A 20,344-nucleotide genomic window follows, 5' to 3' on the forward strand; every position below is an offset into this window, starting at 1 on the left:
GCAGAGAAGTGCGGAAACTCGGAACTATCTCCACTTCTTTACACCTTTCAAACTGAACCAGTACCTCACAACCAAGATGAGATCAGGACTCATATCACAAGGTGCTATAGAAAGGCATAAACAAATAAAAAAACAAAGGGAAAATGGAGCTGCAGCAATGGAGGCATAAACAAATAAAAAACCAAAGGGAAAATGGAGCTGCAGCAATGGGGAGTTGCTCAATGTCACTCAACAGGTTCGTAGCAGGACTGAAAGCTGTGCACTTGAGGTCCCCCTGTCTGGAAACTATCCTCAATTCCTACTATCACATAAGCCTTTTGAATCAGGGCTGCATGCTCATCATCCCCAAGGTAATAAAGTTACAAGACTTCTTCTAAAAACAAGAAGCACCTCATCCTTGCAGAGGGAGTAGCAAGGCTCTTGAGGGTGTGACATTTCAATGCAAATAAACTGTAGCTCTGAGGACATAAAAGCCAGACTCCTCACAGTAAGCAACAACAGGCCAGTACACTGTGTAGTGGGAGTCAGGAGTATCATTTCCTGCGTACATATGAAAAAACTAATACAGATATGATTCCTTTTAATGTGATCAGGCCTGGGTCTAGGCTGTAACAGGTCCTGTTTGGCAGCTCTTGCTTAGGCTCAGTACAAGGAGGAACTTTATTACGGGGCCTAGGATGCTCTAGAATTTCTTACTCATCTGATTTTTAAGGGTAATTTCAGCCTTTTCTAGCTGTCTCAAATCCATTTTGGAAAATGCTTATTTAAAAGGAGTTGGAATAAAATAGGCCCAGAACTAAAATCTACAGACATTACAAAACAGTACGTTCTCATATTATCCCCCATCATTTTTACTCTCAAGCCACAGGAATCACAAATGCTGTCTTTGCTTGCCAGTTTCACTGTAACCACCTTGCAGCACTAACTCAGAGTCCACTTGCTGTTAAGCTCACATTCAGCTCTCCAAAATGTATGTAAAGCTTCATAAATATGATTTGTCTTACTGCCAGTACAGAATCCTTGTTAGTCTTATAAACTACGTACATCTTCCAGGCAGAAGGTAAAGGCAACCTGTAGTGGCCACCACTGCCTGAACAAATAGGAAAAGGACAATGTTGTTTTCTTTACATTTCTGACATGACACATCAGAAAGAAATGCCAGATCAGGGTCAAGTTACACTAAGCTGCACTGTGCTTTTTGGTCTTGTGATGTGACGTAAGCTCTTACAGAGCAATGAAAGAATTGTAATGTAAAGAAAGGCTTTTGAAAGATCTGCTAGAAGGAATTAATTGTTGAGCATAGGAAGAAATTAAGTGGCTGGTGTTCCCCAAGAACTAAGTGCTGGCTCCAAGCAGTGCTCCAGGGTTGTGCCCTGCTTGAATGAACAGACCAACCCACATATCCCATGTCAGCATCAGAGGCCACCCAATGCCACTGGAGAGTGCCAAGTGGCTGGAGGGGACTCTATTGCCCAGCTGTTTGGGGGTAGCTGCAGTAAAGAGACCATGCAGCCCACGCTGTCCTCTGGCCCCATAACTGTGGGGACTCCATTTTGCTCCCCCTTTCAATGACTCAACACTGTCCTATTCCATGCTTTTTTTGGGCAGTAGACAATATCTAGTCACTCAGGTTGGGTTAGCCAAGGCATTAATCAGACACAGACAAACAGGAGAGAGGCAGCAAAACTGCAATGCTACTGGCACAGCATGATAATAAGGAATGAAATGGAGGCCCTGCATCTTTTCCCACCCTTATATAGTTTTCCCTTCTTTACCTTCAAAGCCAAATATCTCAAGCCCTGTAGATTCTAAAAACTCTTACAGCTGGAGTGACTCAGGAGGATTACGAGACATGGAAATGTAAAGGAATCAGAGAAAAGGCAGGCGAAAGGCAGAAGACAACAGAACTAGGCAGGAAATAAAGAATAGTGGTGGTAAGGAGAAAAATCACAGAAAGTGAAGGGACAGAACTTATCCGTAGTAAAGGCTTAAAAAACAGACATTTTACATTCATTTCCTACAAACTAGAGGGTGAAGTGAGAACCAAATGTAGATGACACCTGTAATTTCAAGCAAACATCACTGTTATTGTGCAGTCCTGGGTTTAGAAGGGTTACTCTTGAGATTCAAATCAAATCTTTCATCCTGTGTAATATGTGTTTTCCTTTCTTTTTTAAAGCACTCTATAAACTTCACCACTTATGGGAAGCACTTCTTAAAGCAGGGCTTCACATGCAAAGGATGGTAGCTCTGTCCTACACAGTTCTGGAGATGATGATGTTTATAGCAGTATTACTGGGTCTTTAGGTGAGGAGGTAGAAGCTGAGAGAGAGAAGGAGAAAAATTCTTCTTTTTGGAGAAGAACCAGAAAATTAGCCTAGACAGAAACAGATGCAAATGATAATGGCAAGATCTATTAGTACAGAGCCAGACAAGAATAGCACTTATTAAACTTATTCCTTGTAATACTCAGCATGTACTAAAGTACACTTATTCTTCTGGGCTTTCAGGAAGGAAGCAATCCCAACACTCCTCATGCATGCTGGGACAGTGATGGTGATTATGGCTGGAAGCATACGGAAGAGAAAGTTTCCTTCTTCTATTTGCACCCTCCATAATCCCTACAGTGGCAAATCCATATTTGGAAGCCTGTCGGGTAAGCTTTTTTTAGAGCTGTTTTATCTTTAGCAAACACTGCTCTCTTTTTTAGATTTAGTTGTTTTGCTCTTTTTATTTTAAAACAGATGTGTTTATTTGCAACTGTGCATTCAAGAGGCCATTAGAAATACACCATGTGAGAGCACACTGCAGCTCCACCATACTGCAACTCTACAGTACAGCAGATTAACTAACACCAAGCACTTCTGTTCTCCTAAGTTCCCATAGATCCTTTCATTTTTCTACTAAGTCATATCTTATGAGCTTGTTGATATGAAATGCTGTTTTGCCATCACACTCCCATATTCATATTCTTTTGAATAACTACAAGTTTTCATTAAAATTATTATGAAAATGAGAGTACAGGTTGAACCTAGCCAGCAAAAAAGCTATGTGTTATTGCACACAGTGGGTCTTACTGTTCAAACTTCTTCCCTAACTAGTTAAGATGTCTGAGATATTTGCCGAGTGTCTTTTTTCTTTTTTAAGTTAGCTGAATACACTGTAATAAAGCTTTGATGCACATTCACAAGACGTGATTCACAGGGTTTGGGATGTCGTTAGGTGGTAGGCACTAGTAAAATTACTTCTTTTGTTGGTTTTTTTTGCAGTATTACTTGTAGAATTTTTGCTGTTTCAGTCTATTTCTCAGAACCAAATATTGACATAGAATTGCAGGTTATAACCTGCAACAGGTTATATTCCACTGCACTTGGGGAATAGCCCACAAATCATAGACCAAATGAAATATGGAACAGAAAGAGAGATTTGCCTCTTTTGAGTAATACACCTCTTGCGAGATCTGATTTATCCATAAACCCAACCTTCACATCCTCTGAGGACTACTTTCTGGGTTTTTTCAGGCTAATTCACTGCAACTGTCTGAAAAGCTCCTTTTCTTATTATCAAAAGTTTACGCTTTCCCTCTCAAATTCTCTGAGGGAAACTGCTGAAGGAAGCATCACACACACTAGCAGGGAGGCTGGAGGGCTGCCATCTCTGCTCCCCTTAGCAGGCCAGGTCCCTGTTCTGCCTGCTGCCTTGGATGGAGAGTTCTGCTGAGCCAGCAGAGTCCTGGGTGCACAGAGCAGGGTGAGCTCCCTGGTGATGGTGCTTGGGGTCGCTGGGCTGGTCAGCCATGTGCAGGATCCAACAGGTGCCCTGGATAGGTGGTGGGGAGCACGGTGGCCAACTGGGCTTCCCAGCTGCTCTGTGCTGTGCCCCTTCCCTGCCTCAGCCGTGTTTCTCAAACACCCCACTACCCACACCTCAGGCAGAAGAGTCCTAGTGCTGCCTTGCCCTGAGTCAGAGCTGAGACCATGTCCAGCTCGCCCTCGTGTCCCTGCATGCCTGGCCTGTGCAAGGGGAAGACGGGCAAACGCAGTGCGCCGGCACTCCGGTATGTCCCCCATCCTGACAAACGGGTTCATTCCTGCCCACACAGCCAGATCAAACAGTGTTCAGGAAACAATCTGGGATCCATATTAGCACTGGGTACCACGGCCACCAGAGCAGCGTAGTGTGGTGGGGGAGCTCTGCTTCTAGCACATTCCAATTGACAACAGCTGGTACGGCTCCGCTCCAAGCAGCTGCCTCCACCGCGGCCCCGCTGCATTGCCTTGCTCTGTGGAAAGCTTTGTTTTGGCTAGGGACAAGTTTGTTGAGCTTTCTTGTGCTGAAGTCTCATACAGAGACTTTCCCTTTGCCCATGGCATGTGACCCTGCCAACTCACAGGCTCACATCCCCAACATGAAAAACAACAACTTAAAAAAAAAAAAAAAAAAAGAGAAAAAAACTAAAAAAGTAAGGTTAATTAACCTCGTGTCTGTTCTAAGCAAAGCAAGGCTGCCATGGATAAGTAATAAAAATAGCCTCTCAATGGTCCTTGTGTCTGCCACAGTCTCACTCTGTGATCTTTCAGTCAAAACCATGAAAGCGGGAGGGGGAGGAGAGGCTGATTCGCTACTGTCCTTTTCTGGTGCATGTGTTCCCAAGCCTGCCTGGCTCTGTCCTTCAAATCATCTCCATCAGTAAATCATTTAGCTCAACCTGTCACTCTCGGCCATTGTGAGGAGACAAAAGCTACCCATTTAACCCCAACCATAGCTGATTCACGCGGTGGGGAAGGCAGGCTCACAAAGGGAGGCTAGCAGGGAAGGTGGCAGTTGGGTTCGATTTCGTAGACTGGTGCTGGTTTTCCCTCTATTTTTTTTCTTTTTATGTTTTTTTCCTCCCTTCCCCTCTGTTATTTCAAATTAGCAGCACCTCTCATACTGGGATTGTTGTTTGAAGACCACATGTTTGTCAACAGAGCTGTTCTGCTTGAGTAATTTGACATCAGCCTGGCTTCAAAGGTTTGAAAGGGCAAGAAACACACATATCAGCATATATCTCTTACCCCTTTCACCTGGACAGCGTCTTGGACCATTTTTGTTTCTTAAAGAAAAAAAAAGTAGTAACAAAACATCCAGTTAGTCACAGGGAACCAGAGCTATTTCAGTCAACCTGCTATTTGGGGAAATCTGCACTGCAATTATCAGGTTCATTTCACCTGAACTATTGCTCTAAACTGTCAGCTAAAACTTTGAATCATAACCTCTGCCCAAAGTATGCACCTCAAATGGGTATCTCTTGAGTTGCAACAGGTTGTTCTCTCTGCCAAGCAACCACTCTGCCCAGATATTTTAAAATTAAAAATTAGTCATTTGACATAGAAATCAACTGTTAACACTTCTTTCCCATAATGGCCCTGGGCAAAGTTTAATCTTCATGTAACACCTCTCACCCATGAGCAATAAAAACCCTGAAAAACTAAACAGGCCATCAAAGAGCAACAAATTAACATTGTTGATCGTAAAATAAAATGCATAGAGAAACCAAGCAACACTGTGGATAGATCCAAGATTTATTCCTTTTCCCCACCAAATTCCAGAATATCCCTGGTGAACATGAATCTGCCATGAAGCAAACTGTAATTTATATATAAAACATACCTGCAAATATCCATACTTTTTATTTCTAATGATACTGTTGTTAATCTAGTAATTCAGTAACTACCAAGCAAGTGGAGTGTTATGTTTTAAGGACCAAGCACTGAAGCTGACGAAGACTCACAAACACAAAATATGCCATGTCTGTACTCCTCCAGGAATATTTCTAATTTTTGTTATGCATGTGAGATCCAAGAAATGACTATGTACTATACTTTTTTGTAATCTTTTAAATGTGTCTTTTAACAACAAGCAGTTCAGGATGTGGTTATTGCTCAGTGTGTTAGACATGTTTATTCTCCTGTTGGGCATTTAAAATGCCTTAACTCCTCTTTTCACTATGAATTGTGTGTCAAAATGTTGGTTTGGATATCAAATTCTCTCATAACCCTGTCATTAGGAAGAGTCTTTGTCTGCCTGAGTCACTCTTTTGATTCCTTTGTTTTGTTTCTTGTGTTCCCCTGACAGGTCTATCCTACACCTTTCTATAGCTAGCAGGGCAAAGCAGAGTTAGGAAAACATGTTTTGCATTACTGAGTTTGCAGTCTCACTGTAAGCTTTCTCACAGATTCCTCTTCAATGGAGGGTGGGGGAGAAAACATGCTTTTCACTGAGACTACGGAGTATGTGAATTGTCTTCTCTTTCAACCTATGGGGCAGTCTTCCCAGATTTCAACACAAATGGAAGAAATATCTGATTTCCCATTCCATCTGGATTCAGTTTCTTTCTTCCTCTTTGTATAGTTTCTTAGAAACATTATGGAGCTCACTGGAGGGGCTGCTTACACACAGCTATGGCAGCGCTGGGCATACTGCCAGAATTTCACTCCAGGAGGCTGCAACAGGAATCTTTAATTAACTTGAACCAAAACACTGAATGGTAAAGAACAAAGGAGTGGGGCTAGAGAAGGAGAGGAGGAAGGGACAGAGCAGAAAATAATGTTTCCCATACTAAAATCTCCATTTTTGTTCATGGTATGACATGATCATAGTGTCGCCTTAAATGTATTTACAGGAGCATAGGTAATAATTCCCAACTCCTGTCTTTTTCAGTGAATTTTGCCTTTCTTTCTGCTCATGGAATTAAGATCTCTGATTGACCTTTGTTCAACTGACAGAATTCTCTTGACCCTTATATGAACATATAGTTTGATTACATATATCCTTTAAAATGTACAACATTCTAAATGTGAGATGACTGAATCTCTCACGTCTTGAGCATTGCAAAACTGCTCCGTAATATTGCGAGAGTGCACAGGAGTTCCAGACGCTGAACAAGATCCCACTCTGCACGGCATGGTACCAGTGTGGTATGTCCCTGCTCTCAAAAGTTTACATTCTAAGCATAAGCAAGAATTAGATACAGACAGATGAATAACATAACTACTTACTGAAACAGCATTGTTCATTGTTGTGAAATGTTTTCAAAACAGAATGGATAATGTTTCACACTCATTTTGCAGAAACATAGAAGACGCAAAGCAGCAGAAAATCAGGCCTGAAATACCTTTCTCACTTGAGCTCAAGGAAATGAGATGAGTGGTTTCTTTGCTGTCCATTTTCTGGTTAAATATGTGTGCAGAATAATTACTCTAAATGCAAAACTAATGGTGATTTCATGCATATTCATTCAAGTGAGTTTGTGATGTACTGTTCTAGCTAATGAGGCACAGTTGCTCAAATATTTGTAAAAACAAACATAGAAAGGACTTGTACATGCTCAACATGAACTTATTTACGCATTCAAAGGAATATTTGAGTGTGAATTGATTTGCCAGTTGGTGGCTTGGTGTGTATTATATTTGCATCTTCTGGCTTAATGACATCCTAAAAGAATCCAGTTTGTGGTATCTCTGATGTGAACCAGTACATGGCAGCTGGCAACAAGCAAGGGAGTCCTTAAAAGCATAGTACTGACCCACACAGAAATGCTAACGTCAACATACCCAAATTCCAAGGAATTCGTTCATGCTCAGAAGAATATATATATTTTCCTATCCCAAATTTTCCAAAACAAATTAAACCCCAAAAAAACAATCGTTAATTTCCTGTTTTAAACTGATGTTTGGTACTGCTGCCTAAACATTTATGGGAAAGAATCCACATTTCACTGGTCTGTAAAGTGATCATGTACTTACTAGATACAGTTTGAAAACTTGACATAGAGATGACTTCCAGAATCTCCTCAAAACAGAAGTTTCCACAAACGCCCATGAGGTTGTGTCATGTTAGGGGTACCTGCAAAAGAATGTAAGAATCTTTAAAGTGAATATAACATCTTTGATAAGATCCTGCTTGATTTCACAGGGATTGGGGGTGTGGGATAAAAGAATCATTGAATATGCCTTAGAGTAAGCCTCTGAAATTTTTTTGCAGCTACCTTCTTTAGAAGCCATAGTACACAGAGAGCAGACTTAGGGAGCTGTTTTTATTATATTTAAACTTTTTTCTTATTTTCTTCATCTATCAATTTATTTATTAATACCTGTATCTATACTTATATCTATAACCTTTTTAACCCAACTTAAAAAGAGCATTGCATGAGCTGTACAAGGGCTGCATTTAGACTGAGGATCCAGTTTATACAACAAAATTTCTATCTGCCAAAATAGAACTTCTGCTCTGAGGTAGCATAGCTTAACTATAGAATAATTAACTCCAAAACATTCAATTAAATTTAATGGCATAAGCAGAAGAATTTCTCTTCCAAGTTTTCTCTCTCTAAATATATTTATATATATTTGTGTGTGTGTGCACAGATAGATATATAAGTGGAAAGATAAATAGATAGATAGATAGATAGATAGATAGACAGATAGATAGATAGATAATCTGATGGGTAACCAAAACACACCCAGTGAGAAACTGTGCATGATTATTGAAACTTGTGAAGAATGAGCATGATACAACTGTTCTTCACCTAATCATTAGTTTGCTGGCTCGTTCTGGATTACATATGCACTAGAATCTGTTTTAAACATTTAAAGATGTTATATATATACAACAAAGGCATCATTAGTAATTTCTGGCCTTGCTCTGGCAGATGGATTTATTTTAGCAATATAAACCAATCTCTCAAGCAATATAGTCCAACTTAGAAGTTTCTGTGAAATCTTGTGTTGTTATTTACGTTCCTAAAAATACCAAAATGAAAAATGGTTTCAAATCCAAAGTGACAGCAGAATAAAACCTTCTGAAATCCCTAATCAAGGTTCATTCCTCATGTGATAGGTTCCACTAACAGTAGAGATAAAGAGGCAAAGTCAACTCACATTATTTTCATGTGACAAATAGCCCTGATCATTTTGTACTGGCTGATTTTTAATTGTGTTGAGTGTTCACGATTAAAAGCAAAATTATTGATGTGTATATTAACAACCTTTCACTACAAAAGTGAAAATGGGCTATCCTGTTCCATTTTCTTTCACATCAACTTCTGTTGGAATTTAACAATTCCCTTTTCTAATGAAAATTAGGCTATTTTGAGTAACAAATGGCTGTTAGAAATACTGAATACATGCAGTCACAATAAAAATAAAGTTACCATCATTAGAAGTGTAAAAGTAATAAAATGCCTCGGCTCAAAAGAGATCACTTAACAAGAAGATTTTTTTTTACCACCTGACATATCCCCATGCTCAGCAAGATTTCATTCCATGGGAGCTGCTCACTGGTGTGCCAGTACTGCTTTCCAGTTTGCTTTATGACTACAATTCCCACTAGTTTCCAAGCATTTCTAAATGAGGCCCAACACTTCTCTACATTAAGGTTCTGCCTTACATCAGACTCCAGCAATTTTCACTTAAAAAAAAAAAAATGAGGGGAATATCTGAGAATTCTCTTAGAGCAGAATTTAAATTAAATCTCCTTATTAATGATGTATGGATTTCTTTCATTGTTTAGGAGGCCTGTGAGCAGTTGAAAGAAACAAGAAGGCTTTTAGTAATGGGCACTAACAGCACCATTGTCCTTGCATGGAAGCTCTTGGCCATTCAGTGTCACAGGGTCAAAAACAATCCAAGCTCCCACACCAAAGCAGTCTGTAGAAGGCCACACAGACCTCACAACACTGATTCTTTAGAGCTTGGGTGGGTTTCTGTGAGTGATGTGTTAAGTTCAGCATTAAAAAGCAAAGAAATTAATTTTTAATAAATTTTACTATCATTCAGACTTCCCAAGTCCATTTTTGATTTTCTGAGTTAGGTTGGAACCAGCTGAAGTGTGAATTAGAATTATTATAAGACAGCTTTCTCTTCTAACACTTTTACTTCTGGCACATTCTCTGTCAAGCACTGGGCATAGTGTTACTGCCTTGCAAATAATAGTGATAGAAATCATGGAGGTATACAAAGCAGGGGAGGGGGGAGACAAACAGGACTAGGAAAGAAATTAGTTTGAGTTCATGAACCTTATGAACTGCTGTATTCAATTGCTACGAAAATATTTGAGTCTCTTTTTATCTGGTTCTCCTCTCTTTTTCCTAGCTTTTGCAATGTGTGACCTGGATGGATGCTTTAAGTTGCAGATGGCAGTCAAAGAAGTCTCATGTACTTCAGAGGGAAGCTAACTGCATATCCCTGCAGAACTGCTAAATAAACTAAATCCTACATTTTGCTGCATTTTATCACCAACAACTAATATTGATTAATACAACTCCACAATCTGTACAAGTGCTAAAGCATGGAATTGTGCTGTCACAAAGCACAGAATTTGCAGTTTATTGTTGTGTCAGTGAATGAATGTGAAAACCTGAGAGCCCAAGTGTTGCCAATATACCAATACTATAAAAACTTCTTTTCAAAAAAACATGCTGTCCCATTCTCACTGTCAGAGAAATGTAATAGGATGGGAGAAATGAAAAGCTTCTCATGCACAAAATACTCGTCAATATTCCTTTTCTGAGTGCATGCGGAACACACAGCTATTTTTCTGAAGCTTACCTTCTCGTTCATGAAGCTTTAGTTCTCGCCCGGCTTCACAACTCCAGCAAGACTTTCTTTTCAGTCTTTATTATTACCCTATCACAATCTTTACCACATGAGTTTGAGAGAGAAGTTTTGTTTCCTGAGGTTTCAGAGATATTACTCTAAACCAATTTTTTTTTTTTTTAGTCTCGCACCAGAACCACCATAGGAGACATTCAGAAGAAGTGGGAGCAAGGTTGGTAAATGAGGACTTCTATTTTTGACTGATGTTTTAATGCAAAGAATGTTTACCTTGTGTTTTGAGTGAAAATAACAGTAAACCACAGCAGTTCTGTTAGTGCTTTGTACAGTGATGTTCCTAGATGAAGCAAAATTTCTTTGTGAGGGGCTAACAATACTGCAGGGGGCCATCTTGCTTCACTGAACTGGAACATCCAGTCTTTTGAGAACACTCACACATTAAGTTGTAAGATTACTCTCACTATAGCAACCCCCTCCACTACAATCCTTTTTTTCCCCCGATTTTGTTTTTTTCCTTTCAAAAAGATGGTGTTTTATAAATTAACTCTGCCACTACCTATTATCTTCCTCAACACCTTCTATCCATTCTCTTCCTAAACCTCCTTCCCTTCGCATCAGTTTCAGCTGGTTTTTTCAATGTTTGGCTGCTGCACTTAAGTTTTTATAGAGAGCTGATTTTTTACAGAACAGGGTGTTGCTCTTTATCCTTCAATACCAGTAAAATACCAAATTAAAAAATTCAGAGCACCTCTTGATTACTTTGATTCTCACTTTCTCTGTGAACTAGGCTTTGTCTTTCTGAACCTCTAGTGGAGTGATGGGGCAGTTGTGAATGAAAAGTAGACACTGTATGAATGGTTCCAGTCTCATGTATCTGACAAAACTGCTGCACTTTATTGAAGGTGTCAGGGTAAAGTTAATCAGCTTGTTGTATACGGAAAAAAAAACCTAAATATCAATGAACAGCTTCTGTGCCTCCAAGAAAGAACACTTGAAACAGTAGCATGACTGAAATCTAAGGAGAAGAAAGAAGGTAGATCTTCGAGCAGTCTTTGAAAGTCCAAAGAAAGCTGTTTGAGCCTGACCAGATACATGGAAACTTCAAGGCTCGTGGATCCAGTACTCATATCCAAATTCGGCTGCCTCTTGAGTGGGAAAAGAGCCTCATCTTGCATGAAGACTTACTTGCAGTTAGTCAGAGCCATGGGGGCAATGATGGGTACCTGTCCTGAATATAACTGTTCCTGAACATTAGTGATCCTTCAGTCCACAGATTCTTCAAAGGCAGGAAATGGGACCAAGAACACGATTTATATCCCTGTTTCTATTTTTGGCACAGACACACAAAAAGCCTATAAGGACATATTTATAGCAAAACACATTAGATATAGCCTAAGAAAAACATAGACTGGTTGTTTAAAAAGGTGAGATACACTGTAAGTATTTAACACAGTGAAGTTTATCCAAATAAAAATTTATCTTTTCTCTGACCTTTCTAGCTGACAAGTGAAATCCTGTTAAGAAACTGTGTCAAAAGAACAAGCCACAGACATGAACTGAGCAGAGGCCACAACCATTGCCTGACGTCTTGCATTCTATCTACAGAAGACTGAACTTTGGGTGTGGGAATCAGTAGTATTGTAGAATTTTTTGTTAGATGATAGTACAAGAAGAATATGACATGTTGGGAGCAGTGTTTGTTTTAACTGAAATATATGGTGCATGTCTGACCCAAGTACAGAAAGCAAAAGTCTAGGTTATGCAATGCACCTGAGAAGAGGGTTTCTAGACCTCAGTCACCGCAGGAAGGGAGGGCCATTATCTCCAGGGTGAAGTCTGTTTTTGTCCCAGGAGAAATGAAAAAATGAGCTAGCCAACCACATATGAGCTGGATTTAGGTTGCCGACCCTTGACTGGGTGTTGACAGAAGCTGGGAAAAGGAGGAGGAGGCTTTCTTGGCTTGAATTGTACGTCCTGCCAAAGCTATTTTGAAACTAAGTCGGAAATTTCCTTACGACACCACATGTGATAGCAAAAGTGACCTTATAGGCAAAATATTTGACTTGCTGTTTCAGGAACCCATACAGCTCTTCTTATAGCTCAGTATAAAGAGCAAAAGAAAGAAGGTAGTGTACCATACTCTGCAGAACTGCACAATGCTATGAAGATTTTAAAGTATTTAGTCATACATCACCAATATGCAGTATCAAGGGACCTTGAATAAAATATCTAGTGTATTCTTCATTTCATTCTTCTTTTATGTGATCTTCTTTGTGATCCTCCATCAAAGGTCTGAAGGAACAGAAATGGCCCCTTTAGCAAGAGCAATACAGTCTAATTTGGGGGCAGTAATATTAAACTGAAAAGTATCTTTTGCAGCAATAATTTTTAAGTTGCTCTGTAAATGCAGGATGTATTTTCCTCACTACACCTTCTTCTTGCTTCACGTATTATTATGCCTGATCAGGATATCACTGTTCCTTTTCCATAGGAACAGTGCACTGAAATGAGGTGGCTGGTACAACTGGCTCAGGAGCAGGGCTGCCCTCAGCCAGGGCAGCCCAGCATGGCAGGAGTGGGGGAAGCAGAAACACTTGGCACCTGACAGAGGAGCTGCCATTGCATGAACCCAACCCCTCCAAACCACAACTCCATCAGTCCCTGGTTCAGGCCACAGTTTTTAAATTACAGTAGAGCTGGCATTAGCAAATACTTGTTGCTTCCATGTGAAGAACAGTTTGGTGACCTCAAACCATTTCCTGAAACAGAAGCCACAGCACAGAATGATGCCTAATTGGGCAGTCTAAAGGCAAACTCTAGGATGTTTATCACTGCACAGGGTGATTTATCTATTAGCCTTAGGGATAGTCTATGGCAGATGACACTTCAACGGCTGGAAGAGCTGTGTCAGAAAGCTTGTTGCCCTGCACTTGGGCCTGTTTGGTACTGGTTCTGTGGCTGGAGAGAGGTGCCAATGTCAATGTTCAGCGAAAGAAATGTTAGAGTTCCGGTCAATAAAGGCTGCTGATGCCAGAGTCAGGCAGCTTTGGTCAAGCACTAAACTTGGAAGTCTTTTCCCCCAAGGGCTTCCCTTTATGTTTCTAAAACAAAGGAAAGTGAAATGAAAACAAGAAATCCCAACTATATAGCAGTGCATTATCAGACTAAGCCAGCTGTTGCTCTGATACTGTTACTTTTGTAGCCCAGCCTGTTTGGACAGAAGGAAAAACCTAATTCTTCCTACCAAACCTGTTGCTTTTGATAGCTAGACAGGGCAATATATACTGGCATGATATTCTTTAGCCCTAAGAACCTACACACATATAATAGGAAGTCTGAGCTGCCAGCTATATATAATAGCTGAAAAAACATTTACTATTTATTTACCCCTGCTAGCAAAAAAGACTAGTGGGAGCAGTTTGACTAACTCTATTATTTAGCTACTCTTTCATTAGGTGCTTAGTTACTTTTAACACTTCCAAAAGTGCAGAAAGTTGTTTACCAAAGATTCAAGCTTTAGCAAAGATGCCCTGCAGCCCTGAACTTAGAGCTATTCATGCACTAGTGTTTTAATGAAAGCCAGGCAAGTATCTAACAGAGCTGGGGTGAGGCAGTTGTGGGGATGTTTATATTAAAATGCAATACAGCACCAAAGACAGCGATAGACACTAAAAAAGAGGAAAGTCTTCTCTCCCTGCACTCAGTTAGCAAGCACATGGAAGTAATTATTGGCCCAGAGACGCATATCCATAATTCCCATTGTGCTTTGAGAGGCAGCACACCAGCCCTGCACACCCTTACAGAGCGAAGAGAGTATTGGAATGCAAATCCGCACACCAAGCATCGGGATTTGCGTAGCCAGTGTTCTCACAATGAGAGGCATTATCAATTAGAACAAGCTCCCAGACCAGGTCAGCAGCCATGGAGCTTGCAGGAGTTCATCAGCATGGGAAAGATTTGTAAGCAAAGCAGCTCTCCTGTCTTTAAAATAATTGATTTCTGTTCATGTCTGATGAAGCCTGAGCTTAATCCAGTGTGCTAAAATAAGGAGATGCTTCTTGAAACAAATAAGGGCTACTCATAAAATTCAATAATGTGTTGTTGATATTTTGATAGACATTAGTTTTCAAAAGTCCATGGATAGTTCAAATAAAATTGTGGGTTGCTTTTGACTGGTCATAAAATGACGAAAGCCAAGAAGTTTGTTCTAAGAGCTGCATCAAGGAACTGAAGGCTCAAAGCTGTGTGCCATGGCAAGTTTTTTCTCTGCCCATGAACCAGACCACTTGAGGTGAAAAAAGCAAGTGGGTAGGTGACAGGGCTGGAGATGCTTAGCTCCTGCCAGGAAGCATGATGTCCAAGCTTTCCTCTTTTCCCATCACATATGGATGACAGCCAGCAGTAGCTCTCCATCTCCTTCCCCAATGGCACTGCCTCCCTACTGCTTTCTGACCCCACATGATGTAGGTCATGGCTGCATTGCTAACTCACAGACCAGGCTGCCTGACATTGTGAGAGAGAAAAAAGACAAAGTTATTAGAAAATTGAGTGCCATGGACCCAGCTTCATGAATCAAAATGTAAAATGCCACAGGTCTTGATCCTAGACTCTTGCTCAAGGCAAGCAAGTCAGACTGTTTTATCATTTAGATTCAAAATCAAACATTTAATGGGCTGAGGTTAAATTTTGACTTGGGGCCATGGAAGATTACTGCTTGGATTTGAATCAAGCTTCTAGAAAACACTCAAATTTACATCCTCAGCACCAAAACACATTGTTGCAGACAACACTCAGCTAAGGGGACCCTGTGAAAGTCAGCACTTTCACATTCAACAGGGTCTCTCAAACTGGGACCCTTTACTCACACTGGAAAAACAGGTGGCACTTCGGAGAGCACAGTAACAATAACTAATGGAAACAGAAGATTCATACTCTGATCCAGACTCCTATGTGCTTATTTGAGGAAGAAAGAGATGTAATTACTGTGAATTTAGGCCGTTAGCTCTGCAGTTTTTCTTGCTCTGGGATAAAATCAGAAGGATCACCAACAAAATGGCTTTGCTAAATTCAGATTAATGACTCAAGGCAGTGCATAAACTAGATAGACTCACAGTAGGTGCATTTGAAAGGTGTCAGTGTAGACTGTAAAATTGTTTTTCACAAAAATATAGAAATAATTCCTAGACTGACAGGGAAATAATAGATTTTTAACTTGAATTCTACTTTCAATGTTCCTTTTCCTATCACACAATTTCAAAACAAAAATTAAAAACTGGAAGAAATCAGTTAACACCATATATATATATTTATGAATAGAATTTTGAAATTACTATACTGAACTAGGTGCATGTGGAAATATAAAAATAAAAATACTGATGCTTTTTATCAGAAAACAATGCAGGAAATCAATAGTCTAAGGTTTTATCATCCTTCCTGGCAATAGAAGAAACAGATGTCCCTATGAACTCTTCTGGTAACTTTTTAACATGGAGACCATTTTCAGCAACTAAGAAGAAGCAAAAGCAGGGTCCAGCTGTTTGATTTCTCCCACATATTTCTCCCTGTTTTGCTGTTACTGCTGTTGCCTCACTCTCTAGGTCATAAATTGGAGTTGTTTATAACTTAGAGCTCATCAGTGCTGTAAGTTTTCATGGCACAGGGTTCCAAGGGATAGTTTTGCCACATCCTTCACAATCCTCTCTTACTGGTGTGGGACTGTGACTTGAAAACAATAAAATAAGAAATTACTGTAGGAGAAATATCATTGCATTTCAACAGGATCTAAAAACTGAGTCACCACTAAGATTTAGCTGTCAAAAAATGATCCCAGAACCAAAAAGAAGAGCTCTGACCCTAAAGTGTATGATTGCATACACTTCAGAGCACACTATCAGGCTGCTTGCTCAGAAGCACTGAAACTCCAGCCTCTGGTAACATGCTATTGCCCTTACAAATGATCTATTGTACTTTCTGCTCTTTGCAAACAGCACATGCAACCAGCCAGGTTCCAGCTTGTGTGGAGAAACAACTAGTAAACAATATCACTGATTGTGCTGCAGTATTTGTGGAAGAAGTTGAACAAAGAATTAGCAGTTAAAGTTCTACTAATGATAATGCAGTTTGGTTACCTGCAATCAAAGTAAAAAAAAAAAAAAAAAACCAAAAAAAAAACAACAACAAAAAAAAAACCAAACAGTCACAATTCAGTCTGTGATTTCTTCATTTCTTCTTCATTTCCTAGATAAAATATTCTCCACTAGACCCTTGAGTGGTGATTGAAGGTCTACTCTCACAGCCTACACGTATGACAAAGGGAACATCAGTCCTGGAAAAGCACTTTTGTCCTGGGTTTTCCCCTGTCTCCCACATGCAGGCAGCACAGCTAATCTGCAGCGGTGGACAAGCTCCAATTGAGTACAGTAATACAACACCTGGCCCAAGGATGTGAAACACCTCCCCTAGAAAGCACCGAGGTGTGAGGAATTGCTGCATTCCTTCTTCATCACAGTTTCCTTCCACTTTTTTTTTTTTTTTTTTGTGCCAAAGGTGTGAGTGCTAGCCAGCAATTTCAGCTGTATGTTTTTGTAGCTTTCTAGGCCTTCTTCACTGCAAGCTCGTTCAGAGATGGCTGTTGGAATCACTGCTGTCACTGCATGTCCAACGCATTATTGTCTTCCCTAGGCTCAGTCTTGATGCCCGTGTAGACTGCAAGTCATACCGAAGGTATTTTGAGTCACTGTTTGTTTTACCAGCTATCAAAACCTTTTAAGGAGCAAGACGGGTTAAAAATATAGTGTAACGAGCCATTAGCAAGTCTTTTCCTCTTCCCCACCCCTAATGTGCAGAATAGAGACCACTGAACCACGCTGCAAATGAACTGTAATAAAAAAGGAGGGGAAGGGGGAGGCTGAGAAGCAAAACAATAAAAAAATCTGAGCTTCAGAAAGGTCATTTCTCAAAGGTCTATTGACATTGGTGAGGAAAGAAAACACATCAATGTTTTTAAGGGGTTAAATAAATATTTTCTAGATGAATATTAGGTGTCCATTAATATGTCTCTGTGTAGTCCACCGTAGCACCTATTCTTTAGTTATCCTATAGCCAAAATGGGGGGGGGGGGAGTGAGAGACAGAAAGGGGGACTTTCCTTTTAATTTGTTTTGCACTCTGATGGCTGAAGACAAGAAAAAAAAAAAAAAAAACTTTTCTGGCTCCTTTGAATGAATGGTCAAAGGTACCTTTGCGGCTCCTTCACAGGGTGAGCTAATCTGTGACAAGTGTAGCTAATCTGATAAGGCGGCCGCATGTGCGCTAATGTGCTAATATGGGGGATTCAGAGCAGCCAGCGGTCGGGAAAAACCTCCGCTTCCTAAATGGGCCCTCGCCTGCAATAGCCCTGGCAACATATGCGCATTTTAACACCCGCTTAACAGGGACACAATGCGGTGGCCTTTGTTGTGCGACACAGAGGCGCGATTCCCATGGTGGGAATTTCTGCCTCACAGGCGACATTCTTTCAGATGGGATGCAGGGGCTGGTGGCCTGGGACGGCCCGGAGCAAGGCGGCACGGCTGGGCAGAAAGGTTACGCGGACGTGTGTGAAAGGAAAGCCCCTCCGCTTATTCCTGCGCTGAAAATCTGGGTATTTCTTTCCATCATGTGTCTTGGGTAGGGAGAGAAAGAGGCAGACAAAGGTGGGAAGGAGGGAGGAATTGGTTTAAACATGTTGGATCAGGTCCCTAGCCAGAATAAAATTAGCGCCTAGATTATAGTGCTTTATCTAAAAGAGAGGCTGACACCAGTTTGTAATGTTGTGAGACGTTCTATTTTTTAGATTTCCCTTGGAGAAGAATTCTTAAGTTTTCCACTGGGAGGACTAAATGTCAGTTTCTTGTCCCCCTGATTGTTTTACTGCACCCTCAGAAAAATCTGTGTGAGAGAGGATTAGCAACTTACTTTTAGTCTAGACCGTGCAATAGGGAAGAAGACTTCATGGACACTGACACCTTAAGAGACAGGCTGTCAAGAGACTTCAACACTGGTCATGGTTGTGGTGCCTCTCTGGACAAATAAATATGTGCCCTGCAGACTGCTCTGGATCCTGGTTGGTTCCCAATGTTGCTCTGTTTTCATGTATCCCACAACCTAATGGAAAATGGATAAAAGAATGTGAACCAATGTATGCCTGGAGACAAAGTCTGCTCACCTAAGAGGGCAAGTTTGCTAACAACCTCTTGTGACTGGGGAACAGACCAGGGCTTACCAGCCACACTCATGAGTGTGCCTTTGTCTGCTTTCCAGTATGGCTGCTGTCAAAACAGCACAGTTACTGTGAGCCTGACCAAAGCACATGGACAATGAAAAAGCACAAACAAAAATACAGAAAATTCCATTTAAACAAAAGAGTAAAATTCTTTTACCATGAAGGTGACGAAACACTGGAGCAGGTTGCTCAGAGAGGTTGTAGAGTCTCCCCTCTTTGGAGAAAAAAACCTAACTGGACAATGTCTTGCCCTAGTTTACCCTGCCTGACCCAGGTAAGATGAGGTGATCTGCAGAGAGCTCTTCCAACCTCTGCTATTCTGTTGCTCTGTCAATCCAAAACCTCAGTATGTTCCCCTTCCACAAGTCTCTTTCAGAGTTATTTTGACTGACAACACAATGACAAAGGCAAAGCAATGCCAATATTAGCTCCTTTTATCTCAAACAGTATTCCTGCTTTATCACAATAAAAAAAATTGAACTCTAGGGACACCTCAGCTGCAAATATGTCCTCAGAAAAGTGTTCATCCAGAGCAACTCAGAGTCAGAGCAGGTTGGTCCAAGACATGGAACCAACTTGGCTGAGTATTCCCATAAGAGAACAGCTCTAGTTTTAAAGTTGCAGGCTTTTTAGCCGTCTTCCATTTAAATCATATTCCCACATCAGCCACAGGCAGATAGCAGAGCTGAAAAAAGGGACATTTGTCAAAGACTGAGTAGGGTGTTTGGGATACATGTAAAGCAATATTATCCCAGATACTTGACTTGTATGATTTTTCTCAGCTCTCTGAAAGTATTGGTGAGCAAGAATAACTGTGGCATGTTTCTAAATATGTAAATGGACAAATCTTATTTATTCCTTTCCACTTTGTTGAATTCAGTGATACTATTTTATGTTTGAGTTTTGAATGCATAACAATTGACCCCTACTGAACAGTGACGACATTTCCTCTCAGAGGAAGTCCTGAGGGAAGGAAGGTCCCGCATAAACAAACTTCCACTCAGTACAATAGAGCAGCCCACGAATGTGACCATTTTTTCAGGGCATGGGTGAGGCTGACACTCTCTTCCTGCTCATGTAGGCCAGGGCTTATCGCAGTCCTGTTTCCCTGTAATTTAAATGCTTGCATAGCTTCTACTTCATTTGTATTTTTCCCCACTCAGTGCAGATGTATCCCATTTTCCTGTTGCTGTGGAACACAGCCACAATTTCCAACCATGTTACATAAATGACCATCTGTGGTAAAAAAAATGCTGATGCACAAGATTGCAGTGTGAGAATTTAAGCTAGCTAGCAAAATTTAGGCTATTAATACTTCTGACACTTCCTGAAAATAAAGGCAAAATGCACAGTTCCCTCTGTTTTAGCGTACTGCTGTTTTATGACAGCCACAGTCTCTGCGTGTTGGGAAGAATCTCCAGGGAAAAGTTAAATAAAACCTAGTTGCCTATGCCTAGCTTTCCTTAAGCTTTTCAGTGTACTAAAGG

At 40.6% G+C, this 20,344-nt stretch overlaps 1 long non-coding RNA gene across 7 annotated transcripts in view; it reads right to left on the reverse strand.

Annotated features, from left to right (window-relative positions):
* The window catches only part of LOC309570052, a 156,482-nt gene that overhangs the window by 26,305 nt on the left and 109,833 nt on the right, over window positions 1-20,344 (reverse strand). For 6 of the 7 annotated variants that reach the window (XR_014226232.1, XR_014226233.1, XR_014226234.1 and 3 more), the window contains 2 exons: window positions 18,551-18,739; window positions 7,788-7,887 (listed from right to left, as the gene is read on the reverse strand). This is a non-coding gene — a long non-coding RNA (uncharacterized lncRNA). The remainder of the gene's footprint in view (window positions 1-7,787; window positions 7,888-18,550; window positions 18,740-20,344) is intronic. The other variant, XR_014226235.1, reaches the window with a different exon arrangement.

The sequence above is a fragment of the Coloeus monedula genome (genome assembly GCF_965178545.1).
Source record: "Coloeus monedula genome assembly, chromosome: 2".
Lineage (NCBI taxonomy): Eukaryota > Metazoa > Chordata > Aves > Passeriformes > Corvidae > Coloeus > Coloeus monedula.